Source organism: Lissotriton vulgaris, unplaced genomic scaffold (genome assembly GCF_964263255.1).
Source record: "Lissotriton vulgaris unplaced genomic scaffold, aLisVul1.2 SCAFFOLD_1193, whole genome shotgun sequence".
Taxonomy (NCBI): domain Eukaryota; kingdom Metazoa; phylum Chordata; class Amphibia; order Caudata; family Salamandridae; genus Lissotriton; species Lissotriton vulgaris.
The window spans coordinates 423,944-444,791 of record NW_028249262.1 but is presented as its reverse complement, the minus strand read 5'-3'; the positions used below and the strand labels follow the sequence as shown (position 1 = coordinate 444,791).

Here is a 20,848-nt window from a genome sequence, read left to right as displayed (position 1 = left end):
TCCATGCATTTTTAGAAATAAATTAGAATTTTAAGTCTTTAGACTTCACTTAGCTACATACAATTTATAGTTATCTCTAACTCCAGATGGATGCCCTTGCATAGCACCTCCGTATGTCACTGTTTTTAGTTAGCAGGAAGTGAATATTTGACGCTTCTCGATCATCGTGTTTAGTCCTTTCTCTAGCTCTCAGAAATGAGGCCAAGTGATCTACACGTCACGGATAGCGTAGAAAGAAATGATGTACTTATACCTGCGAACGATGCGGGTTAGTTGTTTATTGCTGAGGACCCCAAGCTACAGACACGCGGGACGCTTTATCCGGCGGCGCGAATAGGTATGATTTTAAACATTTGTTTCGCTAATCGAAAAGCCATCTAAATCCCGCGATTGATGCACGCACAGAACCTTTCTAATTCTCGGCGTATTTGACCCCTAGGGAACGCACGTTTGAACTACGGCGGGTCCCGACTTGTTTTCAAGTAAGTAATACCAAGTATAGGAGAATAGCTAATATATTTATGATATTGAAGGATATCATCTAACCACTAGGTTTCTGCCCACAGACCTACTTTGCCCGTTACGGAAGTCAAAATAATCTTCAAACACAGAGACCCCGTTCTGCCGGGTTTAATTAACACTTAGTAAGTGATATTCCATCCTGATATTTCATCTTGGTTAGGCTGGGGTTTATTCTTATATTTAGTTATCAAAGTCTTTTTAAGTAAGCAGGGGGAGTAAATAGAATATCATGGAATAAGCTATAGCCTTTTGTTGTCTCCCTCTTTTTCACAGCCTTTCGATAAAAAACTTTTTCTATATGTGAGTTTAACATACCGCGTGTCAAGACTGACAATATCTAACGACTTCGTAAGTATAAATTAGCTAACCTTTGAAGCTAACTTATGAGCAGTCATTCTAGTCATTCCGATCATTGGCATTCGGTCTTGGTCCTATTAGGATATGCTACGAACTGGTTGGCTATATATTATCTTCTCGCATTGGTTAATGATTTGAGCATATATCCTTATCTCGCACTCTACACTTCGGTTATACCTTAGGTAGATGAGCCCTAATGTTATCATGGGCTCTTTATGTGTGCATTTTACTATTAGGAATACTCCTAGTCTCCGTATGTGAACATACAGCCAACAATGTTGTAGCTACTACTGTTTGCTCGTACCAGTAATCAAATCACTTGAGCACGGTCAAAATCTGGGAAGCCTTCAAGTTACGGTTATCTACCTCGTAATGGATTTAATACCGTTTCCAACTATTACAGTTTTTCTGAATATGTGGTATCAATGAGGTTAATAGATATATCTGACTCTTTAGTCTTTCTAGAATACTAGAGGTGAAGACCATTCACCATACAAGCTATCGCTAATTTTTGCTCATTTCCCTACATAGGACTCTTTTTATACATTGAAAGTGTGAAGATATTTCGCTGGACGAATATCTTCTGCCTTGGGTAGAAAGGAGGCTGAGTACCCCTTAAATACGACCCTAATGGTTCAATGAGGTAGGTGATATATTTGATATTTGATATTTATTGGTTTTTGTAAAGCGCTACTTTCGCTCCGGAGGGAGCATCTTGGCGCTAAGCCCACAGCAGATCTACTTTGGATAGCATGGATCAGATAGCTGCGAGAACTGAGGAGTCGGATTGAGTGTAAATCCATGTCTTCAGGGATTTCCTGAAAAGGCTTTCTGAGGGGGCATGCCTAAGATTGGGGGGGAGGCGATTCCATGCCCTAACAGCAAGGAATGAAAAGGTCTTTCCGCCCTTGGTTTTTAATTTGATTCGGGGTTCAGAGATGAAATTAGCGCCTGATGACCTCAAGCAGCGAGTTGGAATATAACGCTGAAAGCGCTTGATCAGGTAAGATGGGCCCGTACCCTTGTTAGCTTTGAAGACAGTGACTAAAAGCTTGAACAAGATTCTCTTATGGAGGGGCAGCCAATGGAGTGCGTTAAGGGCTGCAGAGGCCGAAGACCTGCGGGGGAGTTTCAGAACGAGCCTGGCCGCTGCGTGTTGAACAATTTGTAATTTTTTTAGTGAGGACTTCTTAATGCCTGCTAGGAGGCCATTACAATAATCCAGCCGGGAAAGGATGAGCGCAACCGCGACTGATTTCCTGGCTGAAATGGGCAAGAAATTAAAGAATTTCGTTAATTGCCTGATTAGGCTGAAGCAGCGCCCTGCGGTGATACGCACATGTTCATCGAAGCTGAGGGAAGCATCGAATTGAACTCCCAGATTGCGGGCTGACACAACCGCGCTTGGTGGTGCTTCGGAGTTATGAGGCCACCACTCTTTAGGGGAAAAGAGTGTACCTTTACCGAGGGGTATTATTTCGGTTTTGGCGCTGTTGCATTTCAGATGATTCAGGTTGAGCCAGGAAAAGACTTCTGACAGGCAATTTTGGAATCTGATGGCAGCGTCAGGGATTCTTTTGTCGATAGTGACGACGAGTTGAGTGTCGTCAGCATAGGATGTCACTAGAATCCCATGTGACTCAATCAACGTGAGGAGGGGGGCCATGTATACATTAAAAAAGAGAGGGCTCAAGATGGAACCCTGAGGCACACCTGAGGTGGTGGGGCGTTCGCCAGAAAGATAAGGGCCTAAGGAAACCGTTTGAGAGCGGTTGGACAGAAATGAAATTATCCAAGCAAGCGCGAAGCCCGAGACACCAATCTCACGCATTCTATTGATAAGAATAGCATGAGAGATGGTGTCGAAGGCCGCGGTTAGGTCGAGCAAGATGAGGACAGCCTGCCTGCCCTCATCTTGCAAGAACTTGATGGTGTCAGATAACTCAATCAGAGCGGTTTCTGTGGAATGGCCGGGGCGGAAGCCAGATTGCTGTGGGTGCAAGATGTGTATATTTTCCACAAAGTGTTTTAGTTCCTCATGGACTAATTGCTCGGTGATTTTGCCTAGAACTCGGAGAAGGGAAATTGGGCGCATATTAGTCAAATCAGTAGGGGATTTATTTTGCTTTTTCATAAGGGGCTTGACTATGGCCTTCTTCCAGTCAGTGGGAACAATACCGGAGTGGAGAGATTGATTCACAATAGCATTGATCAGAGGATTAACGGCCTCGATGAGGTGGTGTAGGATGACTGGGGGGCAAGAGTCCGTGGGGGCACCTGATTTACAAGCCAAAATAGCTTTTTGCGTTTGCTGTAGGGAGACTGGTGTGAATTGGCTAAGTAGGGGCGTGGTTGTGTCGGGTTCTTGGGTTGGAATGGGTGGGGAGGGAAAGTCCTTATGGATATTGTGAATTTTCTCCTCAAAGAAGTCAGCGATTTGGTCGCAGAGAATTTGTGAGGGGGGAATTTCAAGTGCCAGAGCCTTGGGATGAGTGAAGGATTTTACGATGTTGAAAATCGTTTGCTGTTTCTGTTTAGCTGAGTCTATTTCTTGAGTGAAAAATACAGTTTTTGCCCTTTTTATATCGGAAAGATATTGTTTTCTCTGAAGGATGTATAGGATTCTGGCAGTAGGGTCATAGGTTTTTCTCCATTTTCTCCCCATAAGCCTACACTTAAGATGGCAGTCAGTGAGGGCTGGAGTATACCAGGGGGCGCTAGGCTTCTTTTTACCACGAGCTGGTTTTTGAATGGCAGGTATTGAATTAGCAGAGACCATTCTGTCAATCCACTGATGAAAATTTATGGAATCTAATGTTGCATCACCCATTATGGGAGGGGGAGGGACAGTCGGTAGGGGGTTGAGTTTGATGCACTCAGCTACCTTTTTCCAATTGACGGGAAAGGGGGTATGGGAGTGTTTAGTGGGGGGAGGGAGCAGAGTTTTGGATTGGATGGAGAAAGGGATGAGACAGTGATCTGTCCATATTTGTGGTAGGGGGGGGGAAACTTCTAAAAAGGCCAAGTTTGTGCAGATGCCGTCCAGGGTGTGCCCGGCACAATGAGTGGGAAGGGAGACTAATTGGGAGAGACCAAAAATCTCGAGAGAGTGGTGGAAATTAAGGGAGTGTGGGTCAGTACAAGATTCCAAATGAAGATTGAAATCCCCTAGGAGGGTGAATGAGGGGTAGTGGGTAAGGAGGGCTGCCAAGGTTTCATCAAGGGAGTCCAAGAATGAAGTGGCATTTCCAGGGGAGCGATAGACAAGCCCTCCGGAGAAAGCGGAGGAAGAGCTAATTTGGATAACAAATCCCAGGGACTCACAATCCTTGAAGGCGGCCAGATCGAATGTATGGCACTTGAATGTTTTCTTTATAATGATGGCCAGCCCGCCTCCCCGACCAATGGGTCTGTCCTGCCTGATGATGGTGAAATCAGGAGGAAGGGCGGTTGCAAGATCAGGGTTAGAGGCATCATGCAACCAGGATTCGGTAATGAATAGGGCATCAAGATCGGCTGATACAATAAGGTCGTGGATGTCTTGTCCGTGGCGTGCTAAGGATCTGGCGTTAATGAGGCCACTATTGAAAGAGGTAGTCTTAAGGCAAGTTTGGGAGGGAAGGGAAACATTAGGGCTGGCGGGACAAGAGGATGACCAACCACATGATTGACAGAAGAAAGGGCCCCTGAGGTCGTCTGAAAAGGCGAAAACATGACAGGAAGGACTAGATAAGGTAGGACGCATAGAAAGTAATGCAGGCAAGTCGTACCTGAGGACAGGGAGTGCGGGAGCAGCATGGCCCGCGCTCGGCGCGATCCTGGCGCGGACGGGCGCAGACGGGCTTGGTTTAGGCGCGCTTCGGCGCGCAACCGGCGCGCCCGCTGCGCCAGCCCGCTGCGCCGTCTGGCTGGTCTACACATAATATAGGGAGAAAAGGGGGTGGGAGTATGGCGCGACTAGAGCGCTCTCCCTGCCTCCCTCAAGATGGCGCCCGCCGTCGTCGAGAATCAGCGAGGCGGCAGTGCCAAAAATAGGCTTGTAGAATGTGTCAGCGGTGCCAGAGTGCCTAGTAAGTATTTCCCCTTAACTCTGATGAGCCCCCCAAGTATGACACAACAGTAAAATCAATTTACATAAAAAAACGTTCTGGTGCAATTTTAAAAAGATAATGCGCTTTTCCAAATTGACGAGTTACTGATAATCACAACGCAGCTCGCAGCCCCAGTTGCCTCACCGGGGAGAGCTACTGTAGGGCACCAAGCGCGAGAAAGAGGCGGATTAAGTATTCCAAGGGGGCGGGAGTATGGCGCGACTAGAGCGCTCTCCCTGCCTCCCTCAAGATGGCGCCCGCCGTCGTCGAGAATCAGCGAGGCGGCAGTGCCGAAAATAGGCTTGTGGAATGTGTCAGCGGTGTCAGAGTGCCTAGTAAGTATTTCCCCTTAACTCTGATGAGCCCCCCAAGTATGACACAACAGTAAAATCAATTTACATAAAAAAACGTTCTGGTGCAATTTTAAAAAGATAATGCGCTTTTCCAAATTGACGAGTTACTGATAATCACAACGCAGCTCGCAGCCCCAGTTGCCTCACCGGGGAGAGCTACTGTAGGGCACCGAGCGCGAGAAAGAGGCGGATTAAGTATTCCAAGGGGGCGGGAGTATGGCGCGACTAGAGCGCTCTCCCTGCCTCCCTCAAGATGGCGCCCGCCGTCGTCGAGAATCGGCGAGGCGGCAGTGCCGAAAATAGGCTTGTAGAATGTGTCAGCGGTGTCAGAGTGCCTAGTAAGTATTTCCCCTTAACTCTGATGAGCCCCCCAAGTATGACACAACAGTAAAATCAATTTACATAAAAAAACGTTCTGGTGCAATTTTAAAAAGATAATGCGCTTTTCCAAATTGACGAGTTACTGATAATCACAACGCAGCTCGCAGCCCCAGTTACCTCACCGGGGAGAGCTACTGTAGGGTCAATAATAGCATGTTACTTACCTCCCGTGTCTATATTGAAGGAGTAAGGGCACTAGTATTTAGAACTGTCATGGTATTAAAACACTTCAGGGATACCCAAGAAAGAAAAAAAGAGATAAACTCTGGATGTGTTTTATAGATACAATGATGGAATGATCAATGGTATTAGCATATTGTGGCAATACTTATGATTATTATGTTATATTATTTTGCTATGTTATACTATGATGTTTTTTGTAATGTCTGTTCTCTGTGTACATGGAAGCAGTGTTGTCAGAATTCCTGTTAGGGTAGCAATATCTGTTTACACTATATTTTTTAAGAAGTAGATGTCATTATGTTGCCATTAATAATAATTGTAATTAAGAATGGTTTTGTTTTAATTTTAGAATTAATTGGGAAACTATCTTAAATGTCCTGATGAAGGTGGTAAAAGATTCTTTCACTCCACCGAAACGCGTTGATGCCTAAGGAGGAATACATGGTCAAGGAATAGAGGAGAATTCTGTATCATTGTGTGAATTTAATCCTCTACCTGTACCTCCTTTTTTACTGGAATGTTTTAATGATTGATTGTATATGATTTTCTTCCTGTCTGTTTCCCATTTTTTAACAAATATAGTGTATACTAATAAACTGTTTAGATTAATTTTACTAGAGTGTTTTTCACTTGTTTCCAATTCTGTTTATATTGCTTCCTGCATGTCCATGTGTTATGTATTGTTGCATTTTTATCTGTTTGGTCTGTAAGAACTAGCTGTTCTATGTTCATTCGTCCAAAGGGAATTCCCTTTTTTGACTTATAAATGGTCAGTCCTGGCACTCCTACAATAGAAATAGCCAATCTAGTATACTCTGTTCTTGAAAGCAAGTCAATATTGGAGTCACAATCCTATGATTGAACAGCGGCTCTAGAAGAGCGAATACATGTGACATAATACATGGGAAAAAGCATAAGACTTAATCGTGATAAGGCACAAGGTCCTCCAGTTATGTTAGCTGGTATGTAAGTGTATGAAATAGTGCCACACGAGAACAACCATCCCTTAGGTAATTTCACATGGTTAACATGGCTAGCGGCTAATACTGTGTTATTACAGACCATATAATTGGCAACATTAGTACAAAAACTGCCAGGTCGTGACTGACATAATGTTTGTTGATCAGTGGTCAATTGTTTTGTTTTCTCTAGTTTCAGTTGGCCACACTTGCCAATTGTGGCAGGGTCACAAGTTAGTTGATAGCAAACGTCTGCAGTAGAGATATTGTAGGTAACAATGCTCGTCATGTACCTCCAGAGGCTATCTGTAACCTCCGGGCAAAAGCAACAGTACTTATAAAGACTCAGATGTGTTTGTACCTCAATTTCCTCCACTACCCCTTCAAAGTTAGTTTGGTTGAAGATGTGCAGAAGCACATGTGCAGGGTTAGGTATGGCGACAAGATAAGTGGATATCATATCAGCTGTATTCTGAAGATTTCTCATACAGAAGTGGGAAGTGTACAGCACATTCCCGGCAAAATAGGTCCAGATGTGCAGTTACGTGATCAGGTATCATTCATCGGACCCTTGATATGTGGTGTCCCGCAGGGCTCGCGTTGTCCCCCTTGCTCTTTAATCTATACCTACAACCACTGGTGGAGACCCTGGCCCAGCTGGACTGCCAGGTCTTCAATTATGCAGATGACACCCAGCTACTCAACAACTCCAGTGTTACTCAGGAACACGTTCAAGAGGTGCTGCGCTTCAAAGCAAGCTGGATGAACGACAAGTCTCTTAAAATAAATCCAGACAAGACGGAAATTCTGTCTGTCCCACACATCAACAGCCCCTGGTGTGACCTGTTTTGGCCAGTGGTTAGAAGCTTGGGCATCAAAATCGACGCCGAACTCTCAATGAACAAGCAAGTGTCGGCAGTGGTTGGTACCTGCACAGGGCTTTTGAGGTGTTTGCGAAAACTTGTCCCCCTCCTCACCACAACTTCCCTACAGGTTATTGTTTCTGCCACAATAATGTCCAGGTTGGACTATGGGAATGGCCTTTACATCAGCCTCCCTTGGAAACTAACAAGAATATTACAGGTTGTGCAGAACGATGCGGCCCGCCTCATTTTTGATCTACCAAGACGGACTCATGCCTCTCCACTGCTCTCCAAATGACATTGGCTCCCTATCAGGCAGCGAGCATCTTTCAAGGGCCTTTGCATTGCCCATAAGGCCATCTACGGTCAGGACCCAGCATACATCAAGGTTCGCCTGACGAGTTACATCCCTGCTCGGACCCTCCGTTCCTCTGTAGCTTGCCGCCTGGTCACCTCTCGGTTTCATTCTTCTCGTAAAGGGGGCATAGCCTTCTCCACCTTGATTCCACAGCTCTGGAACAACCTACCTGAAAACTTGCGCAAGGAACCTGTCCTCCTTTCGTTCCGAAAAAAACTCAAGACTATCTTGTTTGTGGAGGCACTGACCACGAAATAATCTCGTCCACACTAGCTCACACGCACTGTCTGTTGTAATATTCCCCTCTAGAAGCGCGAAGAGACCTGATGGTGAACCAGCACTATACAAAAACCAATTAACATAACATAACATAACAGATGTTATCTGGTTGCTGCAACAATGCTGTCATTCGAATTGGGCGGTTGATCCCCTTCGGCATTCTGGGCCCTCCCGGACCCCTCCGGACACACCCAAACACCGACCACACAGCGCAAGCGTCGCAGCGGCAAGCCATACTGTGATCTAGAAACAGAAAACAGACTGGTATAATCACTGTCGCAAATAACATTTCTCAGCAGTTACATTTTCCTACTTTTCCTGTCTGGGTCTCATGATGACTAGAATATTATCCTTGCCCTTAGCGATTAATTCTGCAGGTTTAGGAGGTTTGTTTGGGGACTCCACCCACAATTTCGCCCCTGGGTTTTTGTCAGTAGATCCGAACCCACCCTTTCTTCGCACAGTTAGAGGGGCTGGGGCCGTCCCCTTCATGACATTTCCTCCATAAACCGGCATGATGACCATTTGGGCATCACGGTCACCGGGTTGCACAATCAGATCATTGTCTCCACTGTTCAATAGGATAACTTTGATCTCCCCCTGGTAATCGGCATCGACCACCCCTCCTAAAACCTGGATGCCTTTAAGGGCGAGCCCAGATCGAGGAGCAATTCATCCGAAATGCTATGGGGGAATCTGAACTCCAATTCCTGTCTCAATCAAGGTAATGTCTTGTGGTTGCAATTGATAGTTTCAAGGCATGTAAATCAAGACCAGCAGCCTCTGGTGTGGCACGATATGGAGCTAATGCTCCAGGAGCTGTCTCCCAATACAGAATCGTGTTTGTGGCCACATGGGGCTTAATCTGCAAAGCTGGGGTCAACATGCACATCAAAGGAGTCTCTGCATTGGCAAGGGGTCGGTTGTTCAACATTTGAAATGCATCAGGCAAGTGATCCCTCCACCCCTTCAATGACCCATCAGACAACTTTTTCAACTGCTCTTTCAGCAAAACATTCATTCTCTCAATCAAACCCGCTGCCTGTGGGTAATGGGGTATATGATAGATCCACTCAATGTTATGCTGTACACAAAAATCTTGCATCATATTTCCTTTAAAGTGTGACCCATTGTCACTTTGGACCTGCATAGGAATTCCGTAGTACAAAATCAACAAATTCAAAGTTTTCAAAGTGTGAGACTGGGTTGCTCTCTTGCATAGAAAGGCCATGAGATAGCCAGAATAGGTATGCACCACCGTGCATGCATACTGACATCCTCGACTCATTGGCCCGATGAAATCAATTTGCCATATTTGCCCTGGCAACTTCCCTCTGCCTAGCTGGCCTCACACTACCTGTGGAACTGGTCTGTGCTGAGTATGCTGACAAACAGGACAGTGAATGATCACAGTCTTAATCAAATCTAGGGGAATATACATCCCTCTACTTTCAGCCCACCTGCTGGTGGCTCGCTCGCCCAAATGTCCGCATTTCTGATTCGCCCATTTAGCCATGCCGTACCAAGTCGGAATTCTGCGTCGCCACCACAGCTTTACAAATCTTTGCTTCTTGGTCTGCAAAAGAATTGCACGAACGCTCTAGGGAGTCAGTCGGGCAATGAGCATCGACATGATAAACTGTGACTGTACTCTGGGACAACAATTCCCAATTCTCCTGCCACAACTCCTTTCCCCAAACCTCCCTGTTGTGAATCATCCAATTGTGAGCTTGCCATGTGGGTAGCCAAGTGGCTAATCCATTGGCCGTGGACCATGAATGAGTATAAATGTGACATGTACCAGGGAGCTCTTGCTTTAACGCCTGGTAAAACGCGTACAACTCTGCAAACTGACAACATCTTCCCTCTCCGGTAGTCGACAACAACTTTTTGGTCACAGGATTGTATGACACCGCCTTTCAAAGTCTCTTGGTCCCCACATATCTGGCTGAGCCATCTGTAAACCACACATGCTTTTTGTCCTCCGCGGACAACTCTGAAAAAGGCTTGCACCATTTCACCGGGGACTCTCGCACTTTGGGGACATCTTGCAACATTTCTGCATCTGCTACAGGAGTTTGCACCACTTGCTCATGCAGCACTGCGGTACCTTTAGGACCAACTCGTGCTCTGTCATGTATGTACCACTTCCACTTTATTACGCTAGCCTCCTGTGCATGCCCAATCCTGTGTGCCTTGGGTGAGCTGATCACCCATTGCATGATAGGTATCTACGGTCTCAAAAACACCTTGTGCTCCAGGGTCAACTGCTCGGTATCCACCAGAGCCCAATAACATGCCAACAACTGCTTCCTAAAAGGAGTGTACCGCTCTCCAGCATCAGGTAATTTCTTTGTCCAAAACCCTAGGGGCACCTTCTGTCTCCCCTGTTTTTGCCATAGGCTCCAGGTCGCATACTGATCCTGGACCATAACATTTAAATCAATGCCTCCCTCTCATATGGGCCATAAATCCAAGGCACGCTGTATAGCCTCCTTCGCTAACTCAAACGCCTGTTGCTGAGTCTCCCCCCACTCAAACTCATGCTTCTTCCGCATAACCTTGTACAGAGGGGCCAAAATCTGACTCATATGGGGAATGTGCTGTCTCCAAAAACCAAACAATCCAATGAAACGCTGTGCCTCCTTCCTGTTTCGCGGCACTGCAAACTCTTTGATCTTTTGCCTTACTTGTGGCAGCACCTCTCTATGCCCCTGATGCCACTGAATGCCTAAAAATTTCACACTCTGGGAGGGTCCCTGCACCCTCTCGGGGTTAATCACCCACCCTTTGCTTTGCAAGTGCTCTACAATTCTGCCTAGTTGAGCCTGCACCTGTTCTTGGGTCTCTCCTTGAATCAACACATCATCGATGTAATGGTAAAGATGTACTCCAGGAATAACTGACACCTCATCCAATTGCTCTGCCACCAGCCGGTGACAGATTGTAGGACTATGTAAATACCCCTGGGGTAAAGATGTGAACGTGAATTACCTACTGCTCCAGGAGAAGGAGAATTGTTCCTGAGACTCGGGGCAATTGGAATCGTGAAAAAAGCATTGGCAATATCAAATGCCGCATACCATGTCCCATTGTGTTTCTGAATTTTTTCAATCAAAGTCATGGTGTCTGGGACCGCGGCTGTCAACGGGGGCGTATGCTTATTCAGCTCGCGGTAATCCACTGTCATGAGCCAGCTCCCGTCCGGTTTGCCCACGGGCTACACAGGGTTATTCCACGCCGTGGTAACTGGTCTGACCACCCCCGCCTCCACCAAGTCCCGTATGGTTGCGGTAATCTCATCATGTCCCCCTGGAATCCTGTACTGCTTTATGTGAAATACTTTTGTTGCTTGGGGCACCTTCACTGGGGAAATCTTCAAGCTCCCCACCCTCACAGCAGCCACCGAGAAGTACTGCTTTGACCCAAACTGATAGCATCCATCATCTAAATATAGGGTCATACCTTTCAGAATGTCAATGCCAATGATGTACTCGGGAATAGGCACAATCAAAACAGTGTATGTTCTCTTGGGAAGTCTGCCTATTTTCATCTGAATTACCATTTGCACTGCTGGTGCTTCCTGTCCACCCAAACCCGTGATAGTGAAATACTGTCCTTTAAATTTTCGTGGATTGCCATGTATCAACGTGGCCTCCACTCCGGTGTCTACCAAAGCCCGCACCTCCTGAACGTTTCTATTTCTCAAATAGAGCTCAACCCTCACTTTTTTTTTTGTATTATTTTTTTTTAGAGTTTTATATAGCGCAAACTTGACCCGACTCGGGTATCAGAGCGCTTTACATAGCACCAGATATGTTACATGAGGACACATTCATTTTTGTTAGGCACAGGGAGATTAAGTGATTTGCCCAGAATCACAGGATGTTTGGCCTCGTTGGCGAGACTCGAACCCAGTTCCCCAGGTCCGAGGTCGAGCTCCCTAGCCGTTAGGCCAACTCCTCTCCACATGCGGTCTATTATCTTTGTGAGCCCATCCCTGCACCAGAGCTTGGACCATTTCCTAATCTAATTTTCACCTGCGCAGCTCTGCATCTGCCCGACGCAGGTCCCGGCGTAAATCTAAATACAGTGTTGGGTAACCCTCAGGGAACAGCTCCTCCTCTTCCCGGTCCCCATCTGAATCTGTGCAATCTCGGTCCCAACCTTTCTCTTTTGTCACTCTCACATGAGATTCCCTCTCTCTCTCTCTCCTGACTTGCTTTTTCGTGCTTCTCCTCAGGCTCCGCTTCCCTGCGACTTACTTTCTTGTTATCTTTTCTATTCACATGCCTACTCCCCTCCTTCCTATCAAGTCCTCGCTTGCGGTACATTTCCCACATGCTTTTGGTCTCAATACCATCAATCTCACTCCTTGACACCCCATCCTTTAACAGTGCCAAAAACATATCACGTTGCGTTACTCGGTGTTATCAGCGCGGGACTCTGAGCGCGAAGCCCTGTCTGGCTTAGCCCATTCCCCAAGCTCTCCCAGCACACGGACCGCCTCAACTACTTCTCCTATGGTATTGCCAGTTTGTTTAATTAACAGAGTTATTATAATCGCTTTGTATGCAGGTGGTGCCAAACAAATGATTTTGTTCCGCATCGACACAGTCATTATCTGACCCATCAAATTATGAGCCTCATTTATAAGAATAGCCAGCTTCATCCCCTCCTCCTTGATTCTCTGCGAGGCATCTCTTAGGGTGAACCATGGTTTTTCATTCCCAGGTCAGTCTGAATCTGTGGGGTACCTGTGACCCCACCCCCACCCATGCGCAGCTAGCTGCAACAGGGTAGTTTGGTCATCACCGTGGAAAGTCCGGAAGTGTCCCTGCACAGTGGGATCAGTACTGAGAGTACAACATTTGGCAGCATCCCCATCGTCTAACATGAACCCAGAAGCGCCCTGGTCATAGAAGCGCACCATTCAATAGCGTCTCGACAGGCTTCTGTCTAAACCTCTGTAAAATATCACTGATTTCCTGCTGAGTGAAATCCTCCAGACTATTTAACATAACTCCATCTGGGTTCCCTGGAGCGACTTGAAGTTTCTGTCTTAGAATGGGCTGCGCTTCCACTCTCTTACTATTTTTTCCCTCCTCCTCCTGTCTTTCTCTCTGTAAGGGCTGCTCTCCTTCTGAGGAGAACTCTGAGGAGTCCCAGATGTTAGAATCCCAGGTGGACGGATCAAAATCTAAGCCAGCTTTGGCAATCGCTAAATGGACTTTCCTCTTGCTCACTCGCCCCCTCCTTTTCCTGTATCTGTATTCAGCAACACGGACTGCAGCCCGTTTTGCTATATTTTGATATGTTTCTAATTTGTCTTGTAATAACGTATTCTGACAGGAAAGAATCGTGGAAATATCCTTAGCTTCAATAAGTTGTTTTTCTAAGCTCAACTGTTCCCACTGCAGAGATAAACATTTGTCAAAAACTAAACGGTAGACATGCAACAGAGCCCAACCTCTGCTGCCCACTGAACATAATTCTTTACCTTTCTCCATAGGAACCTTTCGTGAACAATTTAAAACATCTTCTGGCGTTGCTTCGCCCAAACAGTCGAACCAGCTCTCACTTTATCCTGAGCTTTTAGAGTACTCATGCGGAGTACGGCGTTGCCTCCCATCCAGGAATTTGAATGGGGGCTAATGTGATTTCACTTTGTGCCAAAGAACCAAAACCACCTTTTGTCTTTTTAAACATGTTCCTCCCCGCGTAATTTACAAATTCTGCCGACTACGCCAAAATGTATTGCCTTGCCCACTTGCGTAATCTGAACTTACGCACACCACTTACTCACACAGAAACTCCAACACTCCTCTGGAGGTAAAATGAGCTTTATTAATATCGTAGACAAGGGCGATAAGTCACTGAAGCTATTAAATTCTTAGGCACCGAGTGAAAGGCAATAAACAATGGAGACCACACTCTATATATAAATATGAAACTGTGAATACAGGTATATAAACAGTTAATGTACAAACAATCTCACCAGATGCGTCTGCACCGGAGTTTTCAACATCCCTGGCCAAGCACCGAAAACACCAAGTCAGGAACCCTGTGGAGACTGGGGCACAGGAAGTAATCTCTCCGGGCTCCAAAGTCGTTCCGCAAGTGCGTCCACTCCAAGACTGAGTTCCTGAGCTCCATTCCACAGACACCGCTTTTTATAGTTAAATCAACACGTTCAAGAAGCCCCTAGTACGTTTTTCTCGCCCATCTATCCATCATAGGTGCTGGCCGCATCTCTGCATCAGATCCACCCAAACAGACCTGGCCAGATTCTGCTTGGGTGCGCCGAGGCAAGACATTCCTTTCACTATCTCCAGCCTTGAAGTGCCTTGCACAGCGCATCCTCCCTCTGTCCTAGAGATAAGCATAGAATGCACAAAAACAAGCTGAAGGTACACAATAACCTCACAAGATGTCTTGCACCTGCTCGTACTGGTTTACGTGAAAAACATGTTTATGTTACTGCTGAAGTTAAACTCCAGGGCAAAGCAGCACAAAATGGAAGTGCGATGCAACAAAATGGAAGATCAGAGCATCGCATGGAATCAAGGACAACATGCAATTAAGCACGTGTAAAATGCCGAATGCAGTACAAGACCGGACGCTCCACTACCAATGCTTAGTAATTGGAGATTAATTAGTAACTAGTTGTCATTGTTCATCTACATCGTAGATCAGCCATCCACTGGTGTTGTCCTGCATATACTTGGGCACAATGTGGTGTACCAGATTACTGCATTTATTAAATAAATATAGGAGGTTAAATGTTACATGAGTGGATTGCAAAACATGCATCACTTTGTTGGATTTAGTAGAATAGGCCCATTGTAGCAAGGAAGTTCTCCAAAAATAATTCATTGACCTCTTTAAATGTAGACTTGGTACACACTACAACAGATTGCAGGTAAGATTTTCATGTTATCTGCTTATTTTGTATTTATGGATTCTGAAGAGACTGGTCGAACCATACCTGATATCTCAAACCCGATTTACCTACTATCCTAGGAAGAAAGCATCAGCAAGAAAGAAGCAGCGGGGTAGATCTCGGCAGCAACATTACATTGACTTTTGACTTTTGTTTTGGGTGTCTGAAGTCTCAATTTTCTTTAGATTATGTAAATGTTGCGGGACAGAATAAGGGACATGAACACCGACTCTAGTTAGTGAGGGTTTTATTTTGCCCAATACACGCTTTCTATATGAAGCCAGGTTTTAACCAACAATAGTTTGTTTTGAGGTGAGAATTGTCCTTTAGCAGAGAAGGGGGTTCCATCCATCGCCATCCTCAGAAGTGCCACCGTCGTTGGAAGGAGGTAGTAATGACGACTTCTTCTTAGCCTCACCACCGACGAAGGGAAATAAGATCCAGCTACACCTCCGCAAAAGAAAATGAAGGGTAAAATGCGCGTCAGTGAGTTATACCAACTAATTCTGTTTAGGGGAAAAGGAATGAAGGAAAGCAGTCATGCACCACTCTTAACACGGTGACTGGGTATCAGATAGGGGTGTGTAGTGAGAGTGCATGGGAAGGGGTATTTACAATGATAAGGGCGGCCGGGGAAGACCGGGCTACTTTGCGGTGATTTGCCTCCTCCCGACCCAGCCAGTGAAGCACTTACCTGGGTGAGCCACGCTTCTCCTGGAGTGTGGCTGGATGAAACGCGTTGCCGTTGGCCTCCTGGCTCTCCCACGCCGTGGGGCAGATCCTGGGCACGATTCCGCTTCTCTCAGCTCTCGTGGTTTCTTTCTCCGTCACTGGCGTCTCCTCCGGCTTCTGTGTTCTCCTTCCTGGTGATGTCACATACTATAAAAGGGGAATCCCAGGCTTTTATTGGTCCGGACGTAGCTGCGTCCTGGAGAGGGGGTGTGTTGTTTCTCTCTCTGCCTTACCAGTTAAAGGGACCAGTGTATTTCTCTGGTTGGTGCACGCAGGACGGCGTGGCCCATTCATCCGCCTGTATGGAGACAAGAGGGGAATATAGGGGTATCGGAGTCCACCATTCCCCTCCTCTCACTTTTCCGACCTCCCTTCGTTACAGTAAACCAGTGCATTTGGTATCTATAGTGGGAAGTAATTGGCTAAGGGAGTGCTTGAGCGCAGGCAAAGAGTAAGTGGCATGATCGATGGAACTTAAATAACCGGAAGAGACCTTGGAAGACACAGGACCCCGGAGAGAAACAGTGAGAGATATATCATTATGGGAGAACTGAATAGGAGACTGTTAGAACTGGCTATTTCTGGTAGGCTAAGGCTGACGCCAAAGCCAGGCAGAAACCACCATTCTAGTCAGGGCAAGGAAGTCACACGCCAAGATAACCTCTGCTCACCCCCTTGGTAGCTTGGCTAAAGCAGTAAGGCTAAACTCGGAGGCAATGTGTAAAGCATTTGCGCCAGCGCACAACAGCAACAACATACTAGGTACACCACAAAAGAGACTCCACACAAGGTTATTATAAAAATAACTTTTGTATTGTAAAAACATATCAGATAAAATCACACATATACATTGTGCCAACTGGCACGGGCAATATTCACAGGGATTATGTACACCAGACAGGGCCACATGGGCGCCTGTCAGAATCAGATATAGTACTTCTAGATAAAATGTAGAATATAAAATCACTTCTAGAATAAAGAATAAATGTAACATAAAATAATAATCAAAGATAACAACCAGTAACCACTGGTAACAGGAACCAGGACCTTACTAGGACCACCTGTACTAAGAAAGAAGAACCACCTAAGTATCACACAGCATTTAGGGGTCTAAGAAAGAATACATTACTCATGATGCAATAAACCTACATTCAGAGGAGTAGAAAAGACAACCACCTAAGTATCACACAGCGTTTAGGGGTCTAAACCAGAACACCTTACCCATGATGCATAAAACTCATTCAGAGGAGTAATAAAGAGAAAACACATGACGCCCAAGACATTCAGAGGTGTTAAGAATAAAGCACATGATGCAATAAAATACATTCAGGGGTGCAGCGCAAGAAGACACATGATGACCAAACATTCAAGTCAAGTCAAGTCAAGTCAAAAAATTTATATAGCGCACTACATACCCAGAGGGTCTCAAGGCGCTTAGGTAGGGGAGGAGGGTTACTTGTCAAATATCCACGTTTTAAGTTGCTTTCTGAATGCTAGGTGGTTCTGGGTAAGGCGAAGGTAAGTGGGGAGTGAGTTCCATGTTTTAGCTGCCAGGTATGAGAAGGATCTACCTCCCATGGTCGTCTTGTTGATGCGAGGTACAGTGGCGAGGGCTTGGCTGGAGGAACGTAGTTGGCGGGAAGGGGTGTAGAAGGACAGTCGTGAGTTGAGGCATTCTGGTCCGATATCGTAGAGTGATTTGTGTGCGTGGGTTAGAAGTCTGAAAGTGATCCTCTTATTGACGGGTAGCCAGTGGAGGTTTTTCAGGTGACCAGAGATGTGTTCGTTACGCGGGATGTCTAATATGATCCTGGCTGAGGCGTTTTGGATTCGTTGGAGTTTTTTCTGGAGTTTAGCGGTAGTACCTGCGTAGAGGGTGTTTCCGTAGTCCAGTCGGCTCGTGACCAGAGCATGGGTGACTGTTTTTCTGGTTTCGGTGGGGATCCAGCGAAATGTTTTTTTGAGCATGCGAAGAATGTTGAAGCAGAATGAGGAGACGGCGCTGACTTGTCTGTTCATTGAAAGTGAGGAATCCAGGATAACGCCTAGGTTCCGTGCGTGGTCTGTCGGGATGGGTGCTTTTCCAAGGGCTTCCGGCCACCAAGAGTCGTCCCAAGCAGAGGGGGATGTACCTAAGATGAGGACTTCTGTTTTATCTGAGTTCAGTTTCAGACGGCTGTGTTTCATCCATTCGGCAACTTCTTTCATTCCTTCGTGTAGGTTAGTTTTGGCGGTGCTGGGGTCATTGGTGAGAGAAAGGATCAGTTGAGTGTCATCCGCGTAAGAGATGATGTTGAGGTTGTGTTGGCGGGCGATGGCCGCGAGGGGGCTCATGTATACGTTGAAGAGGGTGGGACTGAGTGAGGATCCTTGTGGTACGCCACAGATGACTTCAGTGGCCTCGGACTTGAATGGTGGAAGGCGGACTCTCTGGGTTCTTCCGGTGAGGAACGAGGTGATCCATTCAAGTGCTTTCCTTGTATTCCGATGTTTCTGAGGCGTTGTAAAAGGGTGTTGTGGCAGACTGTGTCGAAGGCTGCAGAGAGGTCGAGGAGGATGAGGGCGACTGTGTCTCCATTGTCCAGTAGAGTTCGAATGTCGTCTGTTGCTGCGATGAGGGCGGTCTCAGTGCTGTGTTTTGCTCGGAAGCCAGACTGTGAGGAGTCGAGGGATTTGTTGGCTTCGAGGAAGGCGGCGAGCTGGTTGTTGACAGCTTTCTCGAAGACTTTGGCCGGGAAAGGAAGGAGCGAGATGGGGCGGTAATTTTTGAGTTCGGTGGGGTCCGCTGTGGGTTTTTTCAGAAGGGCGGTGAGTTCAGCGTGTTTCCAGCTTTCCGGGAAGGTGGCGGAGTTGAAGGAGCAGTTGATGACGTCTCGGAGGTGCGGTGCTATGACGGAGTCTGCTTTGTTGAAGATGTGGTGAGGGCATGGGTCTGTGGGGGATCCTGAGTGGATGGAGTTCATCAGGCGGATGGTGTCCTCAGTGGAGATTGGGTTCCAGTCGTTAAGGGTGTTCAAGGGGGGAGAATGTTCATCATATGGTTGGGTGGGTTGGTCTCCGGGTTGGTTGTCGAAGCTGTTGTGGATGTCTGCAATTTTGTTGTGGAAGAATAAAGCCAGGGAGTCGCAGAGGGCTTGAGAGGGGGTGATGTCGTTGGAGTTGGCCGAGGGATTGGTAAATTCCTTGACGATGTTGAAAAGTTCCTTGCTGTTGTGGGCGTTGTTGTCTAGTCGATCCTTGAAAGCTGTTTTCTTGGCCTTTCGGATTAGTTGGTGGTGTGTGCGGGTGGCGTTTTTGAAGGCGTCCTTGGTGCTAGTGGTTGGGTCTTTTTTCCAGGCTTTTTCAAGGGAGCGGCAGAGTTTCTTGGACTTCTTAAGATCATCGTTGAACCATGAGGCCTTCTTGCTGCCAGGTTTGCTTTGACGTTTTTTCAGTGGTGCTAGGATGTCGGCGCTATTGGATAGCCATAGGGTGAAGTTGGTGGCGGCTTGGTCTGGGTTAGAAGAGTGGGCTGGGGTGTTTAGACGGAGCGATGAGGAGATCTGGTCGATGGTGATTTTGTTCCAGTTTCGTTGCAGAGTTGGTTGGGGGTGGTTGATGGGTTTCGGCTTGTTGTAGGTGAAGTGAACGCAGCTGTGGTCAGTCCAGAGGAGATCCGTAGTGTGGCTGAAGGAGACATGATTGCTGGAGGTGAAGATAGGGTCGAGTGTGTGACCTGCGATGTGGGTGGGGGAAGTGACCAGTTGTTTAAGTCCGAGGTTGGCGAGGTTGTCCAAGAGGGCGGTGGTGTTGCGGTCGTTGTTCTTTTCAAGGTGAAAGTTGAGGTCTCCCAGAAGGATGTAATCTTTGGAGGGGAGCGCGTGTGGAGTGATGAAGTCCGTGATGTCTTCACTGAATTTTGCACGGGGTCCTGGTGGTCTGTAGAGGAGGGTGCCTCTGAGTGTGGTCTTGGGGTCGATGTGGATCTGGAAGTGAAGGTGTTCAGAGTTGGCGAGATTGACGTCAGAGCTAGTTGAGATGTGGATGGATTTCTTATGGACAATAGCGATTCCTCCTCCTTTGTGGCCGGTACGGTCCTTGCGTATGATCTTATAATGTTCTGGGATGGCAATGGTGATGTCCGGGGCGGAGGAGGCGTTCATCCATGTTTCTGTTAAGAAGGCGATGTCCGGAGAGATGGTGTCAAGTAGATTCCAAAGGTCAATGGCGTGTCTGTGGACCGATCGGGTGTTGAGCAAGATGCATTGTAGGTAGTTGGGGTCAGAAATCTGTGGTGTGATCGTAGCGGAGTTGTTGAGGGTGCCGGTGAATTTGCAGGAGTAGCATGAGAAAGGTCCGTGGGTTTGTCCAGGAGCGGCTTGGACGCAGTTGGGGGAGCGGCCGGGGTTGAGGGCTAGGAGGGTGGTGGCATCGTAGGTAAAGCGGGAGGGCTGGACAATGCGAGGACCAGGGGGTCTGGCACTGGGCGCGGTCCAGGCGCGGACGGAAACGTGGCAGCTGCCCACAAAGTGCTGGGCAACTGGGAACATCACAGAAAGGCCTAAACGGTGCAGCTGCCCACTAATTACTGGACAGCTGGGTACTAACAAGCTGTGGCAGGGCTCTCAGTAGCCCCTAGAACAAATCTGTGCCACCTGAGCCACACAGGCTCTAAAACAAACACTGCGCACGTTGGAGCCACACAGGCTCTGGCCAATACTGGTCAAACGTTGGAGCCACACTTGCTCTAAAGCAACATGCCCCCTGGAGCCTCCCTGGACTCTCCAAGCGTTGGGGCGACCCACTGCCAACCGGGGCCGCCCTTGAAGCCCTCGTGACTTTAGACAC

General features: G+C 47.1%; 1 long non-coding RNA gene across 2 annotated transcripts in view; it reads left to right on the top strand.

Moving 5' to 3' along the window:
• The first annotated feature begins 241 nt into the window (after positions 1-241).
• LOC147663637 (uncharacterized) overlaps positions 242-20,848 on the top strand; it is a 45,350-nt gene continuing 24,743 nt past the window's right edge. The window contains exons 1-6 of one of the 2 annotated variants that reach the window (XR_015305262.1): positions 242-337; positions 440-482; positions 567-644; positions 796-870; positions 1,411-1,522; positions 6,237-6,444. This is a non-coding gene — a long non-coding RNA (uncharacterized LOC147663637). Of the gene's footprint in view, positions 338-439; positions 483-566; positions 645-795; positions 871-1,410; positions 1,523-6,236; positions 6,445-20,848 lie in introns of those variants that run through there. The other variant, XR_015305263.1, reaches the window with a different exon arrangement.